At 44.0% G+C, this 27,605-nt stretch overlaps 1 long non-coding RNA gene across 1 annotated transcript; it reads left to right on the forward strand.

Annotated features, from left to right (window-relative positions):
• The first annotated feature begins 320 nt into the window (after nucleotides 1-320).
• Nucleotides 321-8,336, forward strand: LOC119452349 (uncharacterized). Its single transcript, XR_005191875.2, has 3 exons — nucleotides 321-493; nucleotides 2,866-2,980; nucleotides 8,126-8,336. It is a non-coding gene; the product is annotated as an uncharacterized LOC119452349 (long non-coding RNA).
• The last annotated feature ends 19,269 nt before the right edge of the window (nucleotides 8,337-27,605 follow it).

Genomic DNA, 27,605 nt, shown 5'->3' on the forward strand with positions numbered 1-27,605 from the left:
GTTTTTAACGCTGTTGTAGTAAATTCACTGCGGTTGCTGACGTTACAATTTTAGAGCATTACTGCCGCACCACAAAACTGAAATGTAGCCCAAGACGCACACTGTCGGCACCTTACCACGGTGAGTAAAACACGTATAATAAAAAAGACCATAATGAAAGGTAGACTTCTTGGACATTCTTTGTTTTTGCTTTCAAATGCACGATGACCTCAAACTATTCTGAAAAATTCTGCATTCGCGTAAATGCTACTGAATTTCCAAAATTTCTTAATCGACAAACATATCAAAGCTGATCAAACTAATTTGTTGTATACTTTTTAGGCAACATCCTCTGTACGCAGAACCAAGTTGATGCCCCGGCTTTCAGCGAGAATGAATTGCCTCAGAACAGCGATTTTGATGGTTCTCTTGTGCGACTGTATTGCAAATTGCACTGGCAACTTAATAGTAGGACATATTGTGACAACTACTTTATCAGCCATCGTACACCAAGGTACGGAACATAGGCGCTCCTTACCTTCAAGCTAATCTAATCTAATGTACCTCAATCTTTGGTTCGGCACGCTGATATATGCGTGTTATGAAGAGCCACGTTTGATCACTGTTATATTAATTGAATTGTCAATATTTTTCACATGTATAAATTATGCTGCAAAAACTGCCCTTCCCGATGTCGATCCCGACGGTAATCTTTCAATAAAATTATATAATGTACAGTTGACCTCCAAAGTTTACAGACAACGTAAGCGGGTGCCAAACGACCTCCACGCGATGCGTCCGATGATTTAGGAGCTGTAGATATCAGTGCTAGGATGGAAATGCTTCTTGCAGTTGTTTACCAGCCTGTCCTGTTTTTCTTTCTGTATTTTCTCTGGCCAGCGCGGCGCTTTTCAAGTTTTCTCCTTCTCAAAAAGCACGCTGTCACAAAATTATATATATATATATATATATATATATATATATATATATATATATATATATTTAAATTGTAATATATTACGTGCGGAGACCACGATATTGTCACGTAGTCATGACTTCGAAACACGCAGAATCCAAGCTGTTAAATATCAAACACTTTTTTGGGCGATCCTGTGCCCAGAAAAGAAAATAACTCACTTTACAACAAATGCTGCGAGCACAATCGTCGGTCGTCGGCAAAAAGCTCGTCAGCAGCGAAACCTGTCGGTTCTTATACATGAGCCATCGAAGGTTCCAGAGTAATCACTGGTGCCCGCGTGTCTTCCAGAAAGTACTACACAATTCGCGTCGCTCATGCAATCAGATTACATAAGCGGTGGTGACAACAGACAACGGATAGAAGCATTGATAACGTTCCAGAAACTTCCGATACATGCAGGCGTGTCCTGCGCCGAGCGATAACGGTTAACACTTGTTAGCCGGTGGAAAGCGGTCAGCGGTGAAAGATAAACAAGTACACGTGTCAGTATGTTCAATAGACACGCCATTGTGAGGGACCCCGGATATATTTTGACCACCTGCGGCTTTTCAATGTACACCTAATGCATGGTAGATGGGAACACGCTCTTATACAGCCATGGCGACGCGCGCATTTCCCGAGGGCAATATAATTGTAATTGAAACTGATATCTTGGCTGAATTCTTCGCATGCGACTGGACTGCGAACTTTGGGTGAGATTGAAGGAATAGGAAAACATCGTGTGGCGCGAACATGCCGGCGGAAAACAAAATGACTGATTTCCGGATTAACGCTGGTCTCGATGGCAAGTCTCGTACAGCAGGCTCAGTTTGGCAGCGGCTAGCATGATCGTTGAATTTTGTTCTCAACCGCATCTTTGTGAAAATACATATTCTTGTGATTTAATGAACTATGACGTATAGAAAAGGTTCACGAAGGAGGCATGAGTGCACCGTAGAAAACGGTTGTAATAAATGCAGTGAGAACGGTAAATAAACATTTCAAAACTAAAATGGCCAACTGACTTAAAACAAGTTGCGCTTTGCCTCAAAATAAATAGCTGAATACAGCAATAAAAATAAAGAATATAGATGATAATATTTCGGCTTCACGAACAAAGATCTATCACCTTAGTGTCGTGAGAGTAAGAAACGATGGTAAGATGTGTGGACTTCATATGGGTTTGTATGGCATGGTGAGTATGGAAATTATTCATTCATTCATTAGTTTAGTAAGTGAGCAAAGAACCATTTTTTAAAACTCTTACTAACGTGGAAATTTCTCCATTGTGATCAGGAGCACACAAGCTAAGTACTGCTCAAGGAGGAGAGAAAGTGGAAACGATACCGTCATGTTCAGCATCGATTAAAGATATAGTCCGGACAGATAGAACTTTCTCCGCTACGTAGTCTGGTTTGCTTCTTTCTGAGAGCCATCTCCGTAATGTTTCTTTTTATCCATACTAACATCCTCACGCGAATACGAAATTGCAGTGTAATGTATACCTCAAATTAAGTTATTAAGTCGACTCCATTTGTTGTGTAATCCATAAGACAGACAATCGAATATTCATTAGAGCAAAACAGGTGGAATTACCATTGAAGAGAAACTCAGTGACAATTCCAAATGTATAAATTGAGGTATAGAGATAGTAGTAAGGAATATAGACACGCAAGATAGGTTCGCAGGTCGCTGGAAAAGTGATGTATCGGAGAAACCTTGAACCTGCAAAAAAGTATCATTGTGGTGAAGACTATGCGCAATCTTTGAAAAATCCCGTCAAAACTTCCGAGCGTTCTTGGGTGGTACTGAACACTTTTGCCATACTTTACGACCAAGAATACATGGAATGACTGGCAGTAGTTCTGACACAAGGTGCTGTGAGCAACTGTGAATTCTATTATCTCCTTGTAATTCTGTCTCCACAGGCAAATGCCATGTTAGCGCTTACTACATAATCGATGATGGATACACTCTCAACCTAACGAGTCCTTGCATGTCATTCAAATGTAATGCTTCCACAAGGACTCTGACAATGGAATAGTGAGTACGGCTACGTTGTTTCTCTATGTCACGTAAGAAGTGTGACTTTGTCCTATGTATACAGTGACAGAATGTCGCGTCAGCAAAAAGCTGAAGTCTAGTGATATGTACTTATGCATCTCTTGGATCTTGAGTTGGAGCTACAGCTACCGACGGCCAATCAGGAACGAAATTTTGTTAGTGCATTGTGCCACAACACAGCGCATACAGTGTCCGCCCGCTCATCTGATAAAGACTGACTTCATCGGCTATCAAGAACGGACATCTTGTAGGGGGCGTTACTTTTCTTGAACCACCGGAACCTTGCGCACCACTGTGCATCCAATGCTGCTTTATTGGGTTGAAGAGCATTGCGTTCCATTCAGGCGTGAGATGGCATTAAATGTATTTTGCAGTGTTAACCTCAGTCTGACCCAGTTCTACTCACGGGCGGGATGCAGTGAGCGTGTACTCATAGCTATGACTATGAACACGTAAAAACCACGTGTATAGTAAATATGGGCATAGTGTCAAAACATACAAACACAGAAACTACGAGGCAAATTTGTTTGTTTGTAAGTACTTCTATTACGCCCAATGAAGGCACCATTTCTTGTTTCAAGGCCACTTGAAGCTAGTTCGGCATCAAGCCACTTGGAGTAACACTGCTGTTGCAGCTCCTAGCGAAACTTAGCAAACAACCAATCACGCTGTGTTTTGGAACTTCACTGTTGACGCTGGAGCAAGGTAGAACCGATGTCAATGGATGGCTTAAAACTGTTACCTGCGCTGTATCTATGTAAAGCGGCCATTAGTTAAAATACAGACGTGTTGAAATTAGTGAAAAAACGTCTTGTCTTACGTGTTTTCGCGCTGTTCCCATGAAGAGATAAAAACAGTTCTATGGAAATGCACTTGCTGGACAAAGATTAACAAAAACGAGAAATTTCTATCTGCCTAATCGTTTCTCATAAGGTAACCATTCAAGTGCGCAACTTTCTGGAAATGCCTATGGGCTTGATTAGCATTTTCTTGCTACCCCCCGGTGGGCTGCAATTATTTCCTGGCAATTTTTCTTCGTAAAAAAAACTTGTTTTCAAGCAAGCACACTAGTTGAATGCGCAGCAAAGCAAGTAGGCATCATTTTACCTCGTTTTTGACTAGGGCTTTATTGTCTGGGACGCCGATATCCCTAAGTTAGAAAGCTTTTGGCGAAACTTTAAACATGATGGCCGGCCTCAAAATTGTCATTTTTTTCTTTTGCTTTCACGCAAACAATAAATTTATCTTAGTTTTTGCTAACAATTATTTGCTTTATACTTCCAATAATCAACTAAAAATCAATTGATACTTTTTTACTTGAATAGAACTTGTTGGCTTTGTTGGGACATATTTAGTTGTTATTCCTCTCCCCTTAAAACTTGCCATGTGCTGCAATTAGACAAGTGACCCTCTCCACCTTGCCTCAGGTTAGAACTTTTGCATAGCATTAGTTACGCGTGCTCGGAAAAGTAATTCTGTTCAGATTGATTTTGCTAGCTCCTATATTAATGCATGACCCAGAATATTACCATTGTTTAGGAATGTACTTCAGTGTTCGCCCGTGTTGCAACACCTGCAATCATTGAGTCCAGTATAATAGACGACGCAGTGGTATCTAATCTGTAAAGAAATAACAACTTCGCCGACAAATTCCTTGTTCAAGGTCAATACTCAATTGAAGAATAAAGCGTATTGTATTTAACGAGTCTTTACATGCTTATGAATGCCCGTTGCCAATCACACTGTGACAGTACTATATTCAGTAGGAGTTTTCAGTTACTGTGCAAGCCTATTCTTGCGCAATATCTATGCTGCAGAAAAATTATATTTAGTCACTGGTACCTATGTAATCATTCTGACAGGTTTGGGCGCACAGAAGTATCGGACAGGAGAACTTCACACGGATATATATGAAACTTTATTTAATTCACTTTTTTGTCTAACCTGTCACAGCTGTCATCATTTTTGCTTCCAATAAAAAAAGTTTGCAAACAAGCTAACATCATTGGTTCGCGGCAAAAATTTCATCTTACCCCTTAAACGTGAAGGTGTTAGCCATGCGACAACTGAACAGACTTTCTACACCCATAAAAGTTTCAAAATATTTAGAGTTTAGTACAGACCGTAGCTTCTACTGAAGTGCCAGTTTATTGAGAAACGTTGTAGACAAATTTTTTGAGCATTCCTGCGCTCAAAACAGTGTAGCTTCTTACATCCACAGAACCAAGATGAACAAGGATATGACAGAAATAAGGTACGACTTAGATAAATGGCACGAAATAGGTATAAAATAACCTTGAACCTAAAAATCGAGATCTGGAGTGCGATGCGGCTTGTCAATGAGTAAAGTTGTAGTTTGGGCAAGTGGATACATTTTGAATATGACCTGACCTACATTCAAAGCGATCTATTGAATGACGATGTGTAAACGCGCTTAAAAGAGGTGGATGATAGACAAAGACGAGACACACATAGAGCGTGCTATGTGTATCGTGCACATGCTCAATGGCTATTTCGTCTTTAGCTATCTTCCACGTGCTTTAAGGGCATTTACATAATCGTCATGTCAAACCAACTCGCCCAACTAGGTGCACTGATTTCTGAAATTGTCTTATGCAAAAGTGTGATCTGTCTGTCTGTCACAGGGAAAATACAAACTTTTATAATGAGACCGTGGTGTGTGTCACCTTGCTCCAGATACATGCAGCTAACCCTTATAGCATCCCCACGGCAGAAAAACAAAGCTGCTGGCTTAAATCTGTTACCTGGCTCTGCCTCTCATCTTTAAACATTTTCACATTTGTCATGCTCTGATCAGCAATGACATCTAATATTCCGCTTTGGCATTAAAGACATATCAGGAAGTATTTTGAAATGTTTATCGCTTATGACTTCTTGGTTTTCGTAGCACAACTGTGTATGACGAAATATATATGAATTCGCCTCATGTTTCCTTGTACTAAGTGAACGTGCTATTTTGTTTATTTTTCCTGAAGAATTCTTTGCACGTGCTTTTTTTTTTTTGAGAGAAGTAAATGGTGTGCCGAAGCAGTTTAATAGGGGCCACTAGATGCATTTCTGCAAATTATCTTCTTGTCACGAGCGGAAGTAGAAGAAGAAAAAGAGGAAAGAGAAGAAGGAAGAGGAGGAAGCTGATGTGGCCTGGGAGGAGCGAGGTGGCAAATGGGAGAAACCCGCTAGAAGAGAAAGAAGGAAGAAGTCCGCGGGGAGACTGGGCGAAGACAATAACAACAAGGCGGTGAACCAATGGCGTCGATATCGAAGAATTAAGTAGGAGGAGGACACCAGTGGCCCTGCACCAGTCGGGCTTGATCCTCCACGCCCCGCGGCTGTGCACCGTGGTCGTCAGCAAATGCTTGGTCCGAGGACAACGGCCCCGTCCTATGCTACGGAGATAACCTCACCGACGACATCGCTCGACAAGCCACGCCGATTCTGTGGAGACAACCATCATCAGAGACGCCAGCATTCCACCGGGCCATGCGCAAGAAGCACATTGAAGCAGACATGTAAGCGCAACATCGCACCAGATTAGGACGTTTTAAGAAGGATACATCCAACTCAGTGTAACGATTCTTGCGGTTGTGTATAGGTTTGACGTGAACTTATCGGTGTGGTATATCATAAATGTGTTTTGTTTGTCTTTGTCCTGATTCATGTCTCGTGCAACGGTAACCGTGACACTTCTTCTTACCTTAAAGCACGGATTGTTTCGTATTAACAGAATCATATGATGCTTAAATGTAATACCAATATTCATATAGTTATGTCTTCGTTATAATTCTGATATCTTGAATACTTAAACATTATAAAGTTTTAATAAAAAATTTCACAGTTTCGCCCTAATGGCGAAGCAATGAATGCGATAGCAACACAGCAATGTCATAAGAAGTAAGGTGAGCGGCTTTGGTAGCAATATGAATTGTAATAAACATGAGCTGATTAAGTAAGCAGGTGTGCTGCGGCGTAAGTGGACCGACATGAAGAGAGACTCGATGACCACGAGAAGGCGCGTGTGAAACGGTGGTGTTGATGAGAAGCGCTCCCGTGGGCAGCGCGCGTGCGAAGGGACACACCTGTAGCGCTGCACTGCCGATCCGGGCAGCATTACATGTGTATCGTGCGTTGGAAAATGTGGCCCGACTATTACTAACTGAATGAACAAGCGTGGTGTGAGCGCGCACAAACAAACATGAATAGATCACACTGAATGACTGCAGACAACGACTGTCAAAACGCTGGCAGCAAGCCCATACGCTGCAGCGGGCGAAGGTACGTGCGGTCTATCGCTTCAACAGAAACTGAGCGGCGAATTGCACAGTGCTTAAAGGTCAGAGCCATGTGGAGATAACAGACGGTGCGGCGAGCGACGAGCGCGGTTGTTGGCAGAGTAGCAGTGCGCCCCCCCCCCCCTCCCTCCCTCCGGCGCTGGCTTCCCGCTTCCTTGCTTGCGCGTGGGAGAGATAAGAGACGGTGCGGTCGAGCGATGAGCGCGGTTGTTGGCAGAGTAAAAGTGCCCCCCCCCCCCCCCTCGCTCCCTCCGGCGCTGGCTTCCCGCTTCGTTGCTTGCGCGTGGGAGATGAGTGCGTTCACCCTCCGTGATAGCGCGCGTCCCCGCACGCTTCCGCTCGGGCATACGGCGCGCGTTGGAGATTTTATCTATACGGAACCTCACGGCGACGGCGACGCCGACGGCAGAAATCCGGTTGAAGTGTCCATATAATTGCTATAGCAATAATATGCAAGCGTCGTAAGAACTGCTTTTGTACTTTGTAGATAGGTAGAAATAGCCACCATTTTATTTCCACGTGTTGTGATTGCGAAGTAATGCAAGTGTTCAATGTTTGTGTCTAGCGCTGTTAAGGAAAAGTCCACATTACTGTAAAAGGTCTCATGGTAAAGAAACTACAAGGAAATCTGGCTAGACTCATATTTCCTTATAGATATAGCATATAGCACAATGTTTTGTACACTGTAGACAAAATGCTAAAGTTACTGAGACTTGAATACAAGTTAGGGTGTTCCTGTGGACGACCTTAAGTGACGTGTTTTGAACAACGAACAAGTAAATACATTAACAGGAACTGAATATGTTGCTTTCAGCTGTGTCCCTCCAAGCAAGATCGGAAATCCTTGCCCCATGGTCAATACCACCGGAAATCCTGATTTTCCGTGGTGCTGCCCTGCTTTCAGATGTTGAAGAGAGCGAATAGGCGAGCCGCAAAATATTTTGTTGAGAAAGCCATATCTGTCGACAGTGTTGTTTTTCTCCAGAGTGACAAACAAGGGCTTAATAAAATTTTGATACCTTGAACGGCAACAAAGTAATATAATAAAATGACTCTGGTGAGGGGCTACCAATATGATTCTGGTTGTTATAACACTATTATCTTTTTTTTCAGCTGCACTGCTATTGTTCCTGATACGTATAGACTACTGTTTTATTTTCTATCTCCACAATAATGTAACGGACCATTCAAAGGTAACCGTTAGGTGCTACTTAGAACCAAAGTATTTGGTCCAATGGCAACGAAGAGAACGAAAAAGACGACGATATGGACAATAACGACGACAGTCAATACCGTGGAAAAACAACTGTCAGGGGAAAACTAATATTACAATTCCAATGGCGACTATGTATTTATACCCAGATTGAAAGTGATGACGACACACATTTCGTAGTTATGCCCGAAAGACGAATAATTCATTACTATAAACAATTACCGGTGCCGCGTTACCGTGCCGTAAGCACGCTAATACCTTACCGGCCTATGGACTGAGTATGCACTCACTTTACCGCACGCAAATATTTTCCATGTGGTATACTGGATGGTAAAGTACGTGTCTATGTTGTGTATGGTAACGTACGCACCAAGCCACGCCTGTAGAAACCAAGACACTGCAAGAAAGTGACGTAGGCCACAGAATCCATACCACTACCTTAACGCCGCGCATGCCCGCGTCTCACGTGCGTTTTTCATCAATACGAGCCTAGTTATTTTAGTCCAAATCGTTAACCAGTTTCAGCTCTTCTGCGGCCCGACAAAATGACAGCAAGTAGTTATCACTTTTAACTATATGGGCTTAGACTCGTCTTGGCTCATGGTAGATTTTTCAGGATCTTATCACCACGAGGTTAAATGCCGCTAACCCGAAGCTTACCCATTCTTCGCAAAACAGCAGATCTCTTTAGCTTTTCCGTATATGTGATAACTGTCTTCAGAATACTGTGTGAATGGGGGCGTAAACGTGTGCAGTCGTGTTGGTGGCGCAATTTGGGTGGAGATTTTAACTCGAGAGGACGAAGGGGTAGTATTGCTGTAGCTAACAATATTCCACATACCTGCTAGTGTAGAGTGTCCGCAGTGATGCAATTGGTAAAAACAATTTTTTTTTATATTTCTTTGAAGAAGGTGCATCCGTTAAAAAAATTAACGTGATGTCGCCACCGGCGTTTTTACTGTTGTCCACGTTGATCATAATCTTGTATTTCTATAACGAGTAATACGGTTAACATAGAAACATTCTCTCTTATCGGAGCATCAATTTGGCTTTCGTCAAGGCATGTCAACAGAAATGGCTCTGTTAACGCAAAAATATCTAATAATGACATGGTTTGATGAACGATAAATAACACTCGCTGTTTTTGTGGATTTCTCCAAAGCATTCAGTAGGATTGTTTATATTACGTTGTTTATGAAATTAGAGCATTACGGTTTTCGCAGTTTGCCTGTTGAGCTTCTTAAGCCGCACTTAAAAAAATTATGGGGTTTTACGCGCCAAAACCATGATCTGATTATGAGGCACGCCGTATAATGGGGGACTCCCGAAATTTCGACCACCTGGGGTTCTTTAACGTGCACCTAAATCTAAGTAGACGGGCGTTTTGGCATTTCGCCCCCATCGAAATGTGGCCGCCGTGGCCGGGATCCAATCCCGCGACCTCATGCTCAGCAGCCCAACACCACAGCCACTGAACAACCACGGTGGGTGTACTTAAACAAAAGGAAGCAATGGGTCAGTATTGGAAATGATCGGTCAGGTTTACTAAACATACACGCAGGGGTTCCTCAAGGGAGCATACTAGAGCAAGTACTGTTTATTATCTATATTAATATGACTTAATAAATGTTAGTGATGAAGACCAATTGATAGTTTATGCTGATAATTCAGTCCTTTTCTTTAAGCCATGTTACTTTAAAATCTGTCGCAATTCGCAAACACCGTATTGCGTAATCTATTCCTGTGGTCAAAAGCAAAGTCATTAGACACACACAGACACACACACACCACACACACACACACAAACGGCAGTACTATTTACTCCTGTACAAAAACGTGTCAATTGGGATTTGGAAATCTTTCTCGGTAATGAAAAAAATTGATATTGCAGCTAGTGTGAGAACAGTGGGGGTAACTTTCAATCAACATTTACGTTGGGATTAGCGTGTTCAATGCCTATTGGCAAATATGGCTAGAGCACGTGGTACACTTTGTAAATTGCGAGACACTCTACCCCAAAACATAAAGCTAGTGCTTCACAATTCTATGTTGGCTTTTGATGCAAACTGCTGCAGCCTTGTGTGGGTGCCCCTCCTCCGCCCCCACAAAAAAAAAAAAGCTTTCCGAGTGGAAGCGGAATTATCAGATGCGTGCACAAAAAGATTATCAAAGTACTTTTGTTCAGCCTTTTTGATGGCTTCATTTAGGTGTTTACGCAATTTTTAAATGTGCTAAATATTTGTGGGTCGCGACAAGCTAGAAATGTATTGTACATTAAATAGCTGGTAATTGGAAGAAAATAATGGTCATATATTTGTTTAAAATATTCTATAAATGTATTCTATATTCTGTAGAAACGTCATTCCAAGTTGTGTGAATTAGTTCATGACGAAAATTTTCAAGTTTGGGCGGTGTTATAGAAAGCGTTGATACAAAGAGCCATTTCATTTTTATTTGTTGCTTAGTAACTAGAAATACAGGTAGGTGATCGCTAATATCACATAAAATGGCTCCTGCTGTAACATCCTCAGAATTAACGTCCTTGAGAAAAAGTTAGTGGAGATGAATTGGTAGTAACTCTTCTTGACAGTAATCGTGTTAAGCAGTTCAACGCTATCAAACAGACACATCATCTGATGTTTAGAAGTTTCGTTAGACGACGTGTGAGAATTCATATCACCGCGACATACAAATAAATATGTATTCATCACAGCGCGGTTAAGGAAATTTTATAATTGTCATAATTTTTGAAATATTTCCGGAGGGGGGCGATACATGTCTGAGATGACGTAATTGTTTAGGACAGCTGTCAGCTTCTAGCAAATAGGTTCTGAACAAAAAAAATCTGTTAGGAGTTCACAGAGAAAAAAAATTCTTTTACAAGCAAGCAAACACCACCACCTCAATGGTGGGAACAATTTGCCCAGTAAACATTATAACCAGGCAGAGAAAACGGATTGTCATGATTCGAGCACCAAGTTTCGGTTCAGTTCAATTCAATTTTATTCTTTTGGTAGGACGAGACAAGACAAAAAGCTGTGAACACAGCTTGACGGAGGTACGGCCTCCTATGGCAATACAGCAGGAGCAGATCTACAGTGATGTATACAATACATGAAGACACAATAGAAGTGGTCATCATAAATAGAGAAATACACGAATCCAGAAAAAAAGATGCGCACTTATGATGATCATTTTTATAACATTCTTGGTACAAATTTAGCAGTTGATTTTACAATATATCAGCGCATAAAAATTTTGGAAGGAAAATGAATAACAACAAAACTTAAGATACAGGTTACTCCTACACATATACAAGAGGTTAACATGATATGTCAAACTGAAACTCAAGCTGCGAAATAATAAATATAGAGACAGATATTTGTTCCTTGCAGATGGGCAATTTAAACGAAAACATTTTATGCCAGGCATAGATTTGTATCCAATATGTCTATACAATTCTGTTGTAAAACGAACATGGTTCAAGAAAGAAGTATGGATATAAACGTGACAGGAACCAAAAGCTATGCTCGGGAAATTCGCTTTACCAGGTGCAACTTCAGAGGGAACCAGCTACTAGATGGTTCAATCGGTATTTCACCCCTATACTCCAGCCGGACGATCGATTTTCACGTAATAATCGCTTCGAACCTCCACCAGAGTTTCCTCTGGCCTCGTTCTGCCCGGGCCGGGCGAGGCCTTTTAGGGATTTTGTACAAAAGGGCTTTTTGCAAACACAAAGCCATTTTAGAACTATCCAGCCTGAGCTAGCTATGCTGGAAAGTCATCCATTCGTGTGATTAATTTCTGATTGTGCTGTTTCGTTTTCACCAAGAAAGCACTAAAGAAAAAGAAAACCTCCGAGGCCTAAGGGTTAAAGTATCACGCGTGTGTGCTTGAGCTCCTTTGTTCAAACCCGACCGTCTGAGTATTTCAGTTATGATTATTCATAGAAATCCATGCATGCTTATGTAATTCCGAAAAATTGCGGTGACTGTGGTTAGCGAAATTCACCTGCAGGTCCGTGTAATTGTTATAGCAATAAAAGTCACGTCATTACTGCGACTTTCAGTGCAGGAAGCTGACATTTCACTCCTTCGGTACGCAACACCGAATGCGATGTGTCTTTCAAACATTTGTCTGCAGAAATGTTTGCCTTTCAAAGTCGGTGTCACTAGTCTCAGTGAAGTACTCACACTTTAATCGGAGCAACAGTATGTTGCACCCGTTACACATGGGATCTTGTGCCGGATGCACTTGACATGTAGTTCTTTCCGTTTGGTATTGTAAATTATACTGCAGCAAAACAGAAGTTGGTATTCCAAAAAAGTGCTTTTCGGGGCTCCCGGTTATTGCCGCCACCACAAAGCTTATCTCCATGCACCTTTTTTCTCGCTTTTGTGAGTAGGATTGAAGCTATGATGTCCTCAACCACTCGAAATAAAGCTTTTCACATCGATCACCCACATGGTTAATAATTGCGACCAAATCCTGCATTCACGCTTTTGCTCCGTAGCAACACGAACAACTTATGGTAGAAATCGATCACATCAGGGCGATTGGCCAATCGGTGATGCTGCGGGGAATGTAATATTCCCCTTCGTGCCAGTCTCTCACTTTACAAATGCGAACTAGTCGCCTGATAGCACAGCGCACACGAAGCCATTAGCCATCTAGGGTCAGCTAGCTTTCGCACGAAGCACAGATTGCCCCCAAGATAGGGCGCGCGCGGCCGCCGCGGCTGGAGTACAAGGGGCGATGCGCACTAGCCTGTTCCCCTCCCCCCCCCCCCCCCCTGTGCACGCGTGAGAAGACGGCGCGCAGCCTCCCTGTCTTCTTCCATTGCGAGCGCGAGAAGACCCGACCGCATCAGGCCACCATCCCCTTTGGCTCACCTTCGCAAGTTTTCGCTCACACCTATATACCAAATGGCACACGGCCGTTATGTTATCCCACTTGGATTTTACAATGAACATTACGGCGGTGACGACGGCGGCAATTCGCCTGGAGTGTCCATATAATTGATATCGAAATAAAAAAATGTCACAGTTTCGCCCTAAGGGCGAAGCAATGAATGCGATAGCAACACAGCAATGTCATACGAAGTAAGGTGAGCGGCTTTGGTAGCAATATGAATTGTAGTAAACATGAGCTGATTAAGTAAGCAGGTATGCTGTGGCGTAAGTAGACCGACATGAAGAGAGACTCGATGACCACGAGGAGGCGCGTGTGAAACGGTGGTGCTGATGAGAAGCGCTTCCCGTGGGCAGCGCGTGCGAAGGGACACACCTGTAGCGCTGCACTGCCGACCCGGGCAGCATTTTATGTGTAGCGTGCGTTGGAAAATGTGGCCCGACTATTACTAACTGATTGAACAAGCGTGGTGTGAGCGCGCACAAACAAACATGAATAGATCACACTGAATGACTGCAGACAACGACTGCCAAAACGCTGGCAGCAAGCGCATATATACGCCGCAGCAGCGGGCGAAGGTACGTGCGGTCTATCGCTTCAACGGAAACTGAGCGGCGAATGCACGGCGCATAAAGGTCAGAGCCGTGTGGAGATAAGAGACGGTGTGGACGAGCGACGAGCGCGGTTGTTGGTAGCGTAGAAGTGCCCCCCCCCCCCTCCCCGCGCTCCTTCCGGCGCTGGCTTCCTGCTTCCTTGCTTGCGCGTGGGAGAGATAAAAGATTGTGCGGACGAGCGACGAGCGCGGTTGTTGGCAGAGGCAGAGAAGTGCCCCCCCCCCCCCCCCTGCTCCCTCCGGCGCTGGCTTTCCGCTTCCTTGCTTGCGCGTGGGAGATTGAGTGCGTTCGCTCTCCTAGCGCGCGTCCCCGCACGCTTCCGCTCGGGCATACGGCGCGCGGCGAAGATTTTATCTATAGGGAACCTCACGGCGACGGCGACGGCAGAAATCCGGTAGAAGTGTCCATATAATTGCTATCGCAATAAAATTGGCTCCTTATCTGCTTGCTTCGCTGGAAATGACGTTGAAAGACGATTGTCTTCTGCCGCCCCTGATACGTAACACCCTCTCTTCTCCTCCTCCCACCCCTCACGCTCTTACGCTCCCCTCTCACTCCTCCCATGATGGATGCAATGGAGGTTTTGCTGAATTCAATTCAAATTTCCCGCATTCGCCCTGCTCTCGCGCCATCTTTTGGGACCTTTTATTACTGTTGGCTTAAAGCCGGCGCTTCAGTCGGCTTGTTTTTAACGCGTAGCTTCTCTTCGACACCATGTATAACGCGTTGATTTCTCATTTCCTAACGCAAAAACCAATGTAATGTGTATTCTTAAATAAATGAACGCTGCGTCGGAGCACGGTTATGTACATATTTTTTGCCTCAAATAGGCCTGAGATTTCCTTTGCGCTGTACAATGTTGACGTGTATGACCCCGTGCCACCAGTGCTAGTAGCTTGGTTGGTTTTGGCCGGGCGGTTGAATCGAGTGACAGACAAAGTTCTTCGTGTTTAGGTAGCCCAAGAAAGACTATCCTCTTTAAAAGGCTGCAGTGACTTTAGCATGTGCAGTACCAAGTTGCAGTGACTTTAGCATGAGCGGCGCACACCGGGGCCGGGGTACGGGTACACTTTGCTTGCCTTCGCACTAAGAGCTTATTTAGTGGAGTGAAGGTGTCTGCAGGTGCAGTTCAGTCATGCCCGCAGTCATGCGAGTAAAATAGTTTTAAAAAAACGGCGCTGCGCGGAAGCTCAGGTAGTATCTGAATGCGAAGGCCACGGTGCACTCGCCCCATACCATATAGCCTATAGTCTGATGACGTTTTGCAGTGGCAATAGTAAAGTTCTTGCAAAATTCTATGCAAACCTTGTTGTCTAAAGGAATTTATCAAACGTCCATATAGCGCACAGATAGCTCACTTTACCAATTAAGAAAAGGCACCTATATTTATTAGTCAAAAGTTATTATGGTGGTTTTAGTTACCTATTGCCTTTATTACCACCACTTATGATCGAGCCTTCCGACGCTCGCCACTACTCACACTAACATCAATAAAAGGATCTTTTTATTTACCGTGCTGCCCCTCTCTAAAGGCATTGCTGCAAAAGGCCTCTAAACGCATGTAAATTACAACTATACGTTGCGACGTCAGTGAATGTACACTGGTTGCACAAGGATTGTAGCAGGAGCCAGTGTTTGATAAGGGAACTTTTCTCCCTCTGGCCAGCAACTGCTTTCAATGGCAGTGTTTATGCGCACACAGCTCACTCGAATGCACTCTCAATCAGGGATCGTAATAATAATAATAAGCCGGTGCATAGGGTAAAGTGCAGGAAGTCACAGTAATATGTTCTGTCGGGATAGTTGAAACATAACGAATACGTTAATATGATAGCACAAACAGAACAGAACAAAGACAAAGAGTACAAGACAGGCGCTCGCTCGCGTGCCATGCATTGTGTGCAAAAGCAATGCAAGAGTACAAAGGAGGTGGAGGGGATGATAGGGAGGAAACACGTCGGGGCACTGCCATTCGTTGACACAACGTAAGTTACGACATAACATAACGTGAGACAAAACATAAGTTTATATGCACTTGTAAGCAGTCGTTGGCAAACCGCGGTGAGCCTTGTTTTCTCACAAAACACAAGCGAGGAGAAATTATCAAGAACCATTTTTAGCATTTTTTCAAGAAAAGGTAAAGAAATCATACCACAGTACAGTCATAGACAAATACTCATTTAACCGTTATCCTGTACATCACTGCTTTGCCCTTTATTGCTACGATTTTAGTACTAAGAAGTAACAGGGTTTTACCCTCTGAAAAAGAAACACTACAAAATTACGGGAAATACATTGTAAATGAAACAGAATTGTATGAGAATGTGTTCGGTTGAGAGTAAACAATCACGCTTATCCCACGCGCTGCGGCAGTCTCAGTGAAGCTGTGGTGAGCATGCTGGATAAAATGGCACATTTCGTCAATAGCGCCGTGATCTTCGGTGACAAAAGCACCTCGCAACCCGTCGGGAAATTTGGTGGATAGTGGCCACAAGGCGATTTATCCTGCGAGAAAACAACTAGGCCATCTTCCAGCATTGATGGGCAGTATACACGTCTTCTACTACTGCAGAGAGAGAGAAAAAAGGTAAAGGAATGACAGGGAGGTTAACCAGAGATTATCTCCGGTTGGCTACTCTGCACCGGGGGAGGGGTAAAAGTATTCGACAGGAGAGAGAGAGAAAAAATAAGTATAAAAAAGGGGTAAAAAAGGGAAGAAAAGAAAATCAGAGGGGTAAAAGTATTCGACAGGAGAGAGAGAGAAAAAATAAGTATAAAAAAGGGGTAAAACAGGGAAGAAAAGAAAATCAGACACACACACAAACCAGAACTGTTTCTGTGGACATTGTCACGCAGTCTGCGAAGGCGTTCTAGTGTTGCACAGTGTGAATGTCCCATCCCTACGTCACACAGTGTAGAGTCACAATTTGTTACTGAGTCCGGTGTCTTTTAAGTAACGCAGCAGTGCCGTCAGGGGGACTCGCGCTGTTGTTCGTGTAGGCCAGTTTCCAAGGATGTTGTAAGCCTGCTGCTAGAAGCGCTAGCTAATGTAACTGCTGCTCGGAGGGCTTAAGATGGGTGTTTTTGTTGAACCTGGTCTCGCTAAGTGAAACTGCTGCGAAGAAAGGGAAGAGACAGCTAGCGAATTTTGTCAATGATCGTCGCTTCACCAGAGAAATACAATTGGAGGATTAAGTGCCAATGGTAGGCGCCCGTCGCGGCGTCGGTGCCGAGGTTAGGCAGAGGCGCAGCTCATGACATGCCAATTATACCTGACACGTGATGAGGCGAGTAGAGCCGGCTGGCACTGAGCAAATGTAGAGGGTGCGTGACGACGCATTAGCACCCAAGAGTACACAAAGCGACCTAAAGAAGAGAGAATATCGGTGATTCGTCACGTACATCGCGTGCAGGCCACCTGACAGCAAAAGTTTCGATGTCCGTGGCTGTCGCTGGCTCCTGATGTGCGCGTGCCGGGCGAGTAATGGGCACAGAGAGCGTGAACGCAGTACGCATTATTCACCACGTGCACATTTTGCATGGTAACCGCCTTTGACAACCCGTTTCGGAGACCTTTGCCAATTGACCATCCTGAAAAGCTTCTCTGAGCAAGCATTTACTGAATAGGGGTGCCTGAGCCCAAAGTGTCGGTTGACAGGTTTCATTGCCGTATGCCCGAAGCTACTACGCTATCGGTTTTTCTAAGAAGTGCGAGCGGGGAAGGGGTCAATCACTTCGGCTTGCAGGTACTGCCTGCTTATTAGGATTTTATTGAACCCATTGTGCTGGGCCCTGTGGCTTTGCCAGGGAGCACGCATGCTATGCATCTGTCACACCGCTCCCCCCTTTTTTCTTGGAACGTTGTTTTTATTTGTATGTTGTTTTGAGGGATAGGGAGAAAGATACCGTAAAAGGTGGTAGAGGAAAGGGCGCTTTGAAGAAGCGCAATACTGGAAGCGCCGGCGAACAAGACGATCCTAGCACAGGATTCGTGATTGGTGCATCGGCGGACCACTCATAGCCACTCGGTGGCGATTGGGTGGTAAATGCTTGGGGCGGGGCACCGAAGGGTAGAAAACGTGGCCCCGTTGCCGCGTCCAAGCGTTCTGGACAAACTTCGGTGCTATGCACCATCGACATCGACTATGTCGATATAGGGTCGCCCTATGTGTACCAGTTCCGTCTTGTATGTGTACTTGCATTTGTAACTTCATGTAAATAATTGTGAATAGAAAGTTTTTTTTTCTCTCGTCATCTGTGCCTACTTCAACCCAGCGAACCCGTCGCCGCTATCGTTAGCGGCAGTACATCCTCTAATTGCGTAAACCGGCTCTGGCGGTGTGTCTCGGACGCCCAAGTAGAGGAGTGGTACGAGAAGAACCTTAGAACTTTACTGATGTTGATTTGCGTTATTCGGCGTTTGTCCAGTTCATCTATCGTGGCTACTACTGCATTTGGCGCACTCACTCGGCATGCTTTCTGAACAGTGCAATAAACATTATTGCGATTATTGCGTGCCGAATCGTAATGTCGATGTGTTCATTTTGAAGCGCAAGCACGATTTAGTGGTGTAAAACCCTGCATCTTCACGATCCCATTATTTCAAGAAAAAACTATACACAGCTTATCGCGTAATTTGCATACCGAATTGTCTGTAGTGTTCCGAAAATGAAACAAGTGAGTGCTGCTTTGGAGCGCAGAGCTGCAAGTAATAAAGACGCGTCAACGCAATGACCAATGCAGCTCGAAAAGTAAAAGTGATCTATGGGGCTGCAGTCTTTGCATATGTATAGTTACAAAGAAAATAATTGTGCAGCATATGTAGCGGTATTGGAAGGCTTAGCTCGCTATGCGCACGTGCGTATCGTAATAATGGAACAAAAATCTAAAGAAATATTTCGCTCATCCATTACAAAATAATGCACAAAAGAAATTGCACTCTTTTTAGTACTTTCTTTCGGAGTCCAGAACCGCAGGCCACAACTACGTAATCGGGTGGTGTCTTATTCGTGCTTGTGTCGTTGTCCTGAGTGTTGCTCTAGTATGTCCCTTTTTAACACGAAAGTGTTTTATGCCGGGGTCCACCAAGACTTCACTGACGTATTTCCGTCACGGAAATACGTCATAGAACATAATACAAAGAAGAAACCAGAAGAAAAAGTTCCACTAACATGCAAAATTTGGGAATCGAACCCACGACCTCTCGGTCCGCGACAATAGATCGCCGAGCGTTTAACCCATTGCGCCACAAACGCATTTGCAGAGAGCTACACAGACGCGCCTTATATATCTAACACTCCTCCGTGTACCCGTGCTCTTGTTCGGGGCGGTGCCGCCGCCTACGAGCAGAAAAGAGAAGTACTGCATTATGACACTAACGCGCACCGACAGTGAACGCTTCGGTGGACTCACCACTACGACGCCTCGATGCCAGCATTCGAAGGGACGCTGGCATCAAGAAGCACTACCAACGCCACCTAGGTGGCGTTGGTAGTGGCGTTCACCGTACTCAGCACAGCGGAGCGTGGCCTCCGCAATTAGCTCTGAAAATGTTTCTGAAGTTGATCGCGGAGGCTGCAATTACGACGCGCTGTACGCGCTGATTTGACTCGGTGACGATTCAGTTACGTGCTTTGTCTTGCGCGTTGTATTAGTGTGTCAGTTACGTGCTTCGTCTTTCGCGTTGTGCTAGCGTGTGCAGCGTAGTGCAGCTTCCATATGCACGACGGTTGCTCATGGTCATCGACGTTGGTAGTCGTGATGGAGGAGACGTGCCACCAGGCGTCAGCGTGGGTGCATCAACGCCTAAGGGCGCTTTAGCCACAAAACACCAATAGACATTATATATCAATGTGCAATAAACATTACACTACTTCTGTGAAGACACGTTTCACTTTCGTGTTCTATACCGATTCCTATATAAGAGGGATCAACCACATTTTTTTTTACAGAAGCACGCCCAGCAGTGACTTTTTGTTAAAGTGGCAATGAATAAACGAATGGCACATTTGTTCCTTTATCATGCAAAAGGTTTGCTAACCTCTGTCCGTGCGGTCGATGCAAGCAGTTCGAATAAAGACTATTGCAGAAGGCATTACTTAAAGATCAAGTATTCGAGGAATGTAAGCACTTGATTTAATTTGATAGTAAGATGAACACTAAGGAGTAGTTTCATATCCTAAACACAGCAGATACGCGAGGTTTGTTTGCCTGCTTTTTGTGCACATTTCTTGTGGCGCTATTGCCTACGGATCTTACGGAACAAGCTGTAGGAGTTGAAGTATACGTGTGCAACGTGATACCTTAAAAATGTATTTTAACCGTGTTTTATTAATGGTGCAGTCAACGGAAGGGTCAACACACCTGAATGATCATTAACTAATTGAGCGTATTGGGTTGATTTTTTTTCTTATGTGGGAATACCTGACATTTGATAGAAGTGTTCACGGTACGCCATTATTGGCAGAACCTTTTTACCAGTGCACCTGTTGGGTGTGAACTTCAACGTGCTTTGCTAATTTTCTTGCTCCGCATAACAGCTGGTAGGAAAATACCCGCGCACCTCGGTACGTGCGCGTCAGCGCTCCGCAATTGGGAGCAAGAGAAATAAGTTTTGCTTCAATAGCATGCTTGGGTCTCTACCAGACATTTTCGAAGGAGTAGCCTGTCAGCCTTGACCACTTTTGCACGTGACAAAAAAAGTGACGCGTGCGAAAGCGCGAACGCCTAGCAGAGAGCACACGATGGAGCAAATGTGTGAGGAAAAATTTGCCCTCGCCCGGGGATAGAACTTGGACCAACTGCCACCCTTGGGCGGACTCTGGCTAGTGATTTGATGAGCACGTGGGACGGCTGGCCAGCGTAGGCGGTTTTGCTGCTTTCAAACCAAGGCAAAGGAAGAACTTTTGTAAACTTTAGCATAAAATAATTTTTTTTTATTAGAGCCACGGATCAGCAGGTTTCGCGTTCTGCTCCTGAAAATAAGGCCCATGGCTCATTTCTGGCCCTAGCAGCTTCGTTTCGATAGTTTCGAAGTGCGAAACATCGCGTAAACAGGTTTATGCGCGCCTGCAAGAACCCCAGGTGCGACAACATTCTTCGACTGAAACTTTTTTTCGACTGCAACAAATTATCGGCTTGTGTGACATGAATTCTGCTGTGATGAGGGCAATTACCACGATAAGTCACTGATATGTTTAAACAGAGGCATAAAAAGCTGGCTGTTACAGATTGCGATTCAAGTTTGATCACAATTTCTTTTAACTGATATGAGATTGACAATAAGGCTTAATGTTTATCAGCTGCTATACGCCCATATGTGGATAAAGCCCGTGCATTATATGAAGTTATTGAGTGTTTTTTCAGCCTCCGCTCGGTTCCCAAGGATCAAAACGTTCTTGTACAGTGATATAACGTTCTAAGGAACAGTCAATCTAGTAACTCGCTTGTTTTATTGCTGATATTTTTACGGGAAACTAAATACATAAAGCCGAAATGGCTCTCTTCCGAATGCTCTACAGTTCGCCGGATGCCAAGTAGCTAACAGTATTATTCATGTATGAAATATTCGAAGTAATCATTGGTTAAAATGACTTCATGCAAACTTTATACTTCTTTGCGTTTAGAAATGAGAAAATATTCAATATTTGATGCGCTATTTGAGCATGTTTTCTTGTACATTCGTATTCTATGCGCTAGGTAAATTATAGTTACTGTAAGAAGCAAACTTTTGATTTAGGGCCTGAATTGTTCATAACAATTGCCGCAAATCGGCAAGTTTTAAAAATTAAAAGCATGAAGTTTGCAAATTTGTAACTCTGAATCAGAAACGGATATTTCAGTTATGTAAACTACGTTTCTTAGAGCTTCTAAAGGGGAAAAAGTATTGGAAGTTTACAGTTCATCGTGATTTGTTACGTTTACAAGTGTTTTGCAAAAGCGTTATTTAGAAAATAGTGATATACAGGGTGTCCCAGCTATCATGAAGCACGATTTAAAAAATAAGAGGAAGGGCGTTATGCGAAGCACACCTAGTGCGTATTGTTTCCAGTGCAGTGGAGTAGCCGCCAGTAATTTTTTCGTTGCTGAGATTTCATTAGCTAATTGTAATTAATTATCTAACTCGAGAAGTACTGCCCTAATTATCAAAGTGTCAATGAGAAAATTGTAGAGCAACATGAAAAACTCCCCGATACAGCTTTCTGTTGCTCAATACGTGGCACATAAATGTGTTTTTTCGAGCGTGAAAGGAGCCCTCGAATACACTCAGAAGTGCCGCGCGACTGGTCGCTCGAGGCACTTTGCGTGTATTCGCGGGCTTCTTTCACGCTCGAAAAAACATGATGTAGCACGTACGGAGCAACAGAAAGCTGTATCGGTAGTTTTTCATGTCGCTCTACAATTTTCTTATTGACACTTTGATAATTAGGGCAGTACTCTCGAGTTAGCTAATTAATTACAATTATTTAATGAAATCTCAGCAACGAATAAATTACTGGAGGCTACTCCACTGCACTGGAAACAATGATGATGTGTGGTGTTTTATGGCGCAAGGGCCAGTTATGGCCAAAGAGCGCCATGCCAGTGTTTGTGAATGTGCCGTCGAGCAATGAATTCTGAGAAGTAGATGAAACGTGGCTGTAAAGGGGCCTAAAATTATCGCTGTAAAGTGCGTAAAATATATATGTACTAAATCATGGCAATGACTAATGATGTGTACTATGAAATGAGGAATGCATTGAGAAAGAAGAATAATATATTTAAAATATTTAAGATACAGTAATTGGCAAGAAGCACTACTACCTAAACAGAGCCCTTGAACCACAAGGGCCTGGAGGCATGTGCTATAAAAAAATTATCTCAGCAACATCCTCTGGAGAGAGGATGTGCTACGAACTTATTGGGCTAATAACATGTAGCACAACATCATTCAAAAAATCGAGGACTGCTTTGGCATTAAAAAGCGGTTCTTCACCAATAAACAGCATGGGATGCAGAGGGATATTGTAGCGGTATGCTACAGGAAAATGTTTCCTTCTCTCGGCTTCGGCTTCCCGACACTCCACGAGGACATGGAGGACGGTCAGCCTCTCACCACATCTACCACAGGTTGGTGGTTCATCACCAATAAGCAAAAAATTGTGGGTGCCATATGTATGTCCTATTCTTAGACGACAGAACAGGACATCAGTTCGTCGTGTTTTAGTTATGGGGGGCCAGTAACCTAACTGTGGCTTAATCAAATGAAGCTTATTACTTGTTTGTGTGTCCCACAAGCATTGCCAGTGGCTTCGCAGTTTCTTTCGCAAGAAAGGTTTCAAATCTGCTGCAGAAACAGCAGCTGTAGAGTTAATAGCGGGTGATGTCACTGATGTCGGCCATTTGGTCGGCAAGAACATTGCCCTCGATGCCTCTATGCCCAGGCACCCAGCATATAATGACATGCTGGTTAGTTGCGTAAGCTCTACAGAGAACAGAATAGAGCTCAATGAGTACAGGATTTCTTAGTTTGCAGATTGACATCAAGGCTTTCACGACACTTTGAGAGTCTGTATATATGATAGTCTTTTGAAGTTTTGATTTCTTTATATGCTTTACAGCTGATAAAAGTGCATAGGACTCAGCCGTAAAGATACTTGTTTCCGGGTGTAGTACACCGGATTCCGAGAAGGATGGGCCGACGGCTGCATAAGAAACACCGGCATGTGACTTAGAAGCGTCTGTGTAATACTCTGTGCACGAGTACTTGGACTGAAGTTCTAGGAAATGCATTTTAATGTGTGCCTCTGGTGCGTGTTTCGTGACTTCTATAAATGATGTGTCACAATCTATGTGCTGCCACTGCCACGGAGGTAACAGTTTCACTGGGGCCATAGGACGATGATCAAGCAGCGGAACACCCATTTCCTCACTAAGATTCCTCACACGCAAAGAGAATGGCTTTCTCGCTGCAGGTCGATTGTGGAATAGTGTGGCAGCGGTCACATCGTTTATTGTTGAATAAGACGGATGTTCAGTATTTGCTTGCACTTTCAGAAAATATGTAAAACTGCTGTATGACCGCTGCAGATGAAGTGACCACTGATTCGACTCTACATAGAGGCTCTGGATTGGACTTGTCCTGAAAGCACCAGTCGCGAGACGGATACCTAAGTGGTGAACAGGGTCTAGTATTTTTAATGCACTTGGCGTTGCAGAATTATAAATTATAGACCCGTAATCAAGGCGTGAGAGGACAAGACTTTTATACAGGTTAAGCAAACACTTTCGATCACTACCCCAAGTCGTACGCGACAGAAGCTTTAAAAGGTTCATTGTCTTCAGGCATTTTGCCCTAAGATACTTAATATGAGGAATAAATGTAAGCTTGCAATCTAAAATAATGCCTAGAAACTTATGCTCGCTGCTGACAGAGAGTGCATCTCCTTTGATTTGTATACTGGGGACAGGCGTTATGCCTCTTTTGTTTGTAAAGAGTACGCAAGTGCTCTTCTGGGCGTTTACTTTAAAACCGTTCTCATCTGCCCATTTGGACAATTTGTTTATTACAAGCTGCACTTGTCGTTCGCAGATGGCAATATTGCATGACTTGAAGGCAATTTGCACATCGTCGACATAAACGGAATAGAACATTGTCCGTGGAATGACTGTGTGCAGGGAATTCATTTTTACAATAAATAGTGTGCAACTAAGCACGCCTCCCTGTGGCACACCGGTCTGTTGGGTAAATGACTTAGACAAAGCGTTACCTACTCTTACGCGGAATGTGCGATTAGATAGGTAACATTCGATTGTATTTAACATGTTGCCACGGACACCCATCGCCAAAAGATCTCGAAGAATGCCGTAGCGCCATGTTGTATCGTAAGCTTTCTCTAGGTCAAGAAACACTGAAAGACAGAACTGTTTATGTATAAATGCATCCCTGATATAAGACTCAATGCGAACAAGGTGGTCTGTTGTGGACATACCTTCCCTGAAACCACATTGGAAGGGGTCTAGTAGTTTGTTATTTTCAAGGAAACATATTAGGCGCCTGTTGATCATTTTTTCAAACAGTTTGCACAGACAACTTGTCAGCGCTATTGGTCTATAGCTGCTGGCTAGGGACGGGTCTTTGCCTTGTTTAAGCACGGGGATGACTATAGCCTCCTTCCACGAGGACGGGATATACCCAGCCGCCCACATGGCATTGAAAAGAGACAGGAGTGTTTTCAGCGCTTCAGGATGCAGGTGCTTAATCATTTCATACATGACGCGATCGCCACCTGGCGCCGAGTTGTTGCAGCAAGTAAGAGAAGCTTTGAGTTCAACTAGGCTGAATTTGCAGTTGTAATCTTCAGTCCGTGAACATTTTCGATCAAGGGGCGTTCGCTCTGCGTGTTCTTTGAACCTGAGAAATGTTTGTGTGTAATGGGACGCACTGGATACATGTTCAAAGTATTCGCCCAGACAGTCTGCCTGTTCTTCCAGGCTCTCACCTTGGCTACTGACTAAGGGTAATGGTTGTACCTCCCTGCCTTTTAATTTACTAACTCGATTCCACACTTTTGTTTCATCTGTGTAAGAATTTATACTGGAGATGTACTTCTCCCAACTCTCTCTTTAGCACGTCGGCGCGTTCTTCTACCCTGGGATTTTATTTGTTTGAAACTAATCAAGTTTTCGGCAGTTGGAGAGTCGCGAAGTCGTCCCCAAGCTTTGTTTTGATTTTTCCGCGCTTGTTTACACTCTTCATTCCACCACGGGATGCGACGTTTATTCGTAAGTCCGTTAGTTTGACGGATGCATTTCGTGGCAGCATCAATTATAAAGCCTGTAATATATGCCACAGCGTCTTCTATATTAAAGGAGGCAATATCATCCGTGCTTAAATACGTAAGTTCTCGGAAACGTTCCCAGTTAGCTGTGTCAACCTTCCATCGGGGAATGTGTGGTGAGCTTATATCTTGTTTTGTTAAGTTTAATATAATAGGGAAGTGGTCGCTCCCAAAAGGGTTGTTGAGAACGGACCACTCTAGGTACGGCATTAGTGTGCTTGATACTATAGTTAAATCTATGGAGGAGTATGTATTATGCGCCACACTGTAGTATGTTGGCTCTTTCTTATTAAGTATACATGCTCCTGAGGAAAAGAGAAAGTTTTCGATTAGGCGACCTCTTGCATCGCAACGAGAGTCTCCCCACAGTGTGTTGTGTGCGTTCAAATCTCCGACAACTATGTATGGAGCCGGAAGTTCATCTATGTAGTTTTGAAATTCGGTTTTATTAAGGTGATAACTGGGAGGGATGTATATAGAGCTGATAGTGACTAGCTTGTCAAACAGCACCCCTTGGACAGCAACTGCCTCTAGGGGCGTACGAAGTTTTATTTCCCGGCAGGCAACACCTCTGTCTACTATGATAGCTACACCACCGGATGACACGACAGTGTCCTCGCGGTCTTTGCGAAAAATAGCATATTGTCTAAGGAAATTTGTTTGTGTATGTTTGAGGTGTGTTTCTTGAACACACAGCACCCTGGGACTAAACTTGCGGAGGAGTTCTTTAACGTCGTCAAGATTTTGAAGGAGACCTCTGACGTTCCAATGAATTATTTGAGAGCCCATATTAAAAAGAGTTTTGTGCTGTGTGTTTAAGAAAAGAAAGTTAGCTTACAGAACCCTTTAGAGGCCCTGTAATTTTTTAGAGGCCCTTTTTGGAGCGGTCGAGAGATTCTCGTTGCTCCTTAGGTGCTGGCTGCGCCGTCTGGCTAGAAGATGTGTCCATCGGCTCTTGCGGCGCGCTGGACACCCGCTCTTGAGAGCGGTTTGTTCGCGTTGAAGGCCTCGTCTCAAGAGACGAGACCCTTGAGGCCACCAGCCCGGAGGTCGATGCCCCTTCTTCTGAGATGGCGGAGCAGCACTAGCTGCAGCCGCCGAGGGGGCGGATGGCGTCACGGCTGGCTCACTACGCGTGTGCCAGACAGCCGCCGAATAGCCGTTGTGGCGCAGCCCCCTGACGCACCACTTCGGCAAAGGTGGTTTTTGGCAGGTAGGATACCTGCCGACGTGCCTCTTTGAACGAAATGTTTTGTTTTACTTTAATTGTGACAATTCCTTTTCCTTTTTCCAGAATGGGCAGGACCGCGAGTATGCGGCGTGTTCCCCATCACAGTTACACAGTGGAGAGAGTTTTCACAAGATTCAGAAGTGTGTTCGTGTGCACTGCATTTCGCACAAGTTTGCCGACCTCGGCAGTTCTGTGAGCTGTGCCCAAAGCGCTGGCACTTAAAACATCTCAGAGGATTTGGCACGTATGGCCTTACACGAAGTTTGATGTACCCGGCCTCGATGGACTCGGGCAGAACACTTGAATTGAAAGTGAGTATCAGGTGCTTAGTCTGGATTTCTTTTCCGTCACGCCTCATTTTAATTCGCCTAACGTTGATAACATTCTGTTCACTGAAGCCCTCCAAGAGTTCAGCTTCAGTCAATTCCAACAAATCGTCGTCTGAGACAACACCTCGGGTGGTGTTCATGGTGCGGTGTGGGGTTACAGTTACTTGGATGTCC

The sequence above is a fragment of the Dermacentor silvarum genome, chromosome 5 (assembly GCF_013339745.2).
Source record: "Dermacentor silvarum isolate Dsil-2018 chromosome 5, BIME_Dsil_1.4, whole genome shotgun sequence".
Lineage (NCBI taxonomy): Eukaryota > Metazoa > Arthropoda > Arachnida > Ixodida > Ixodidae > Dermacentor > Dermacentor silvarum.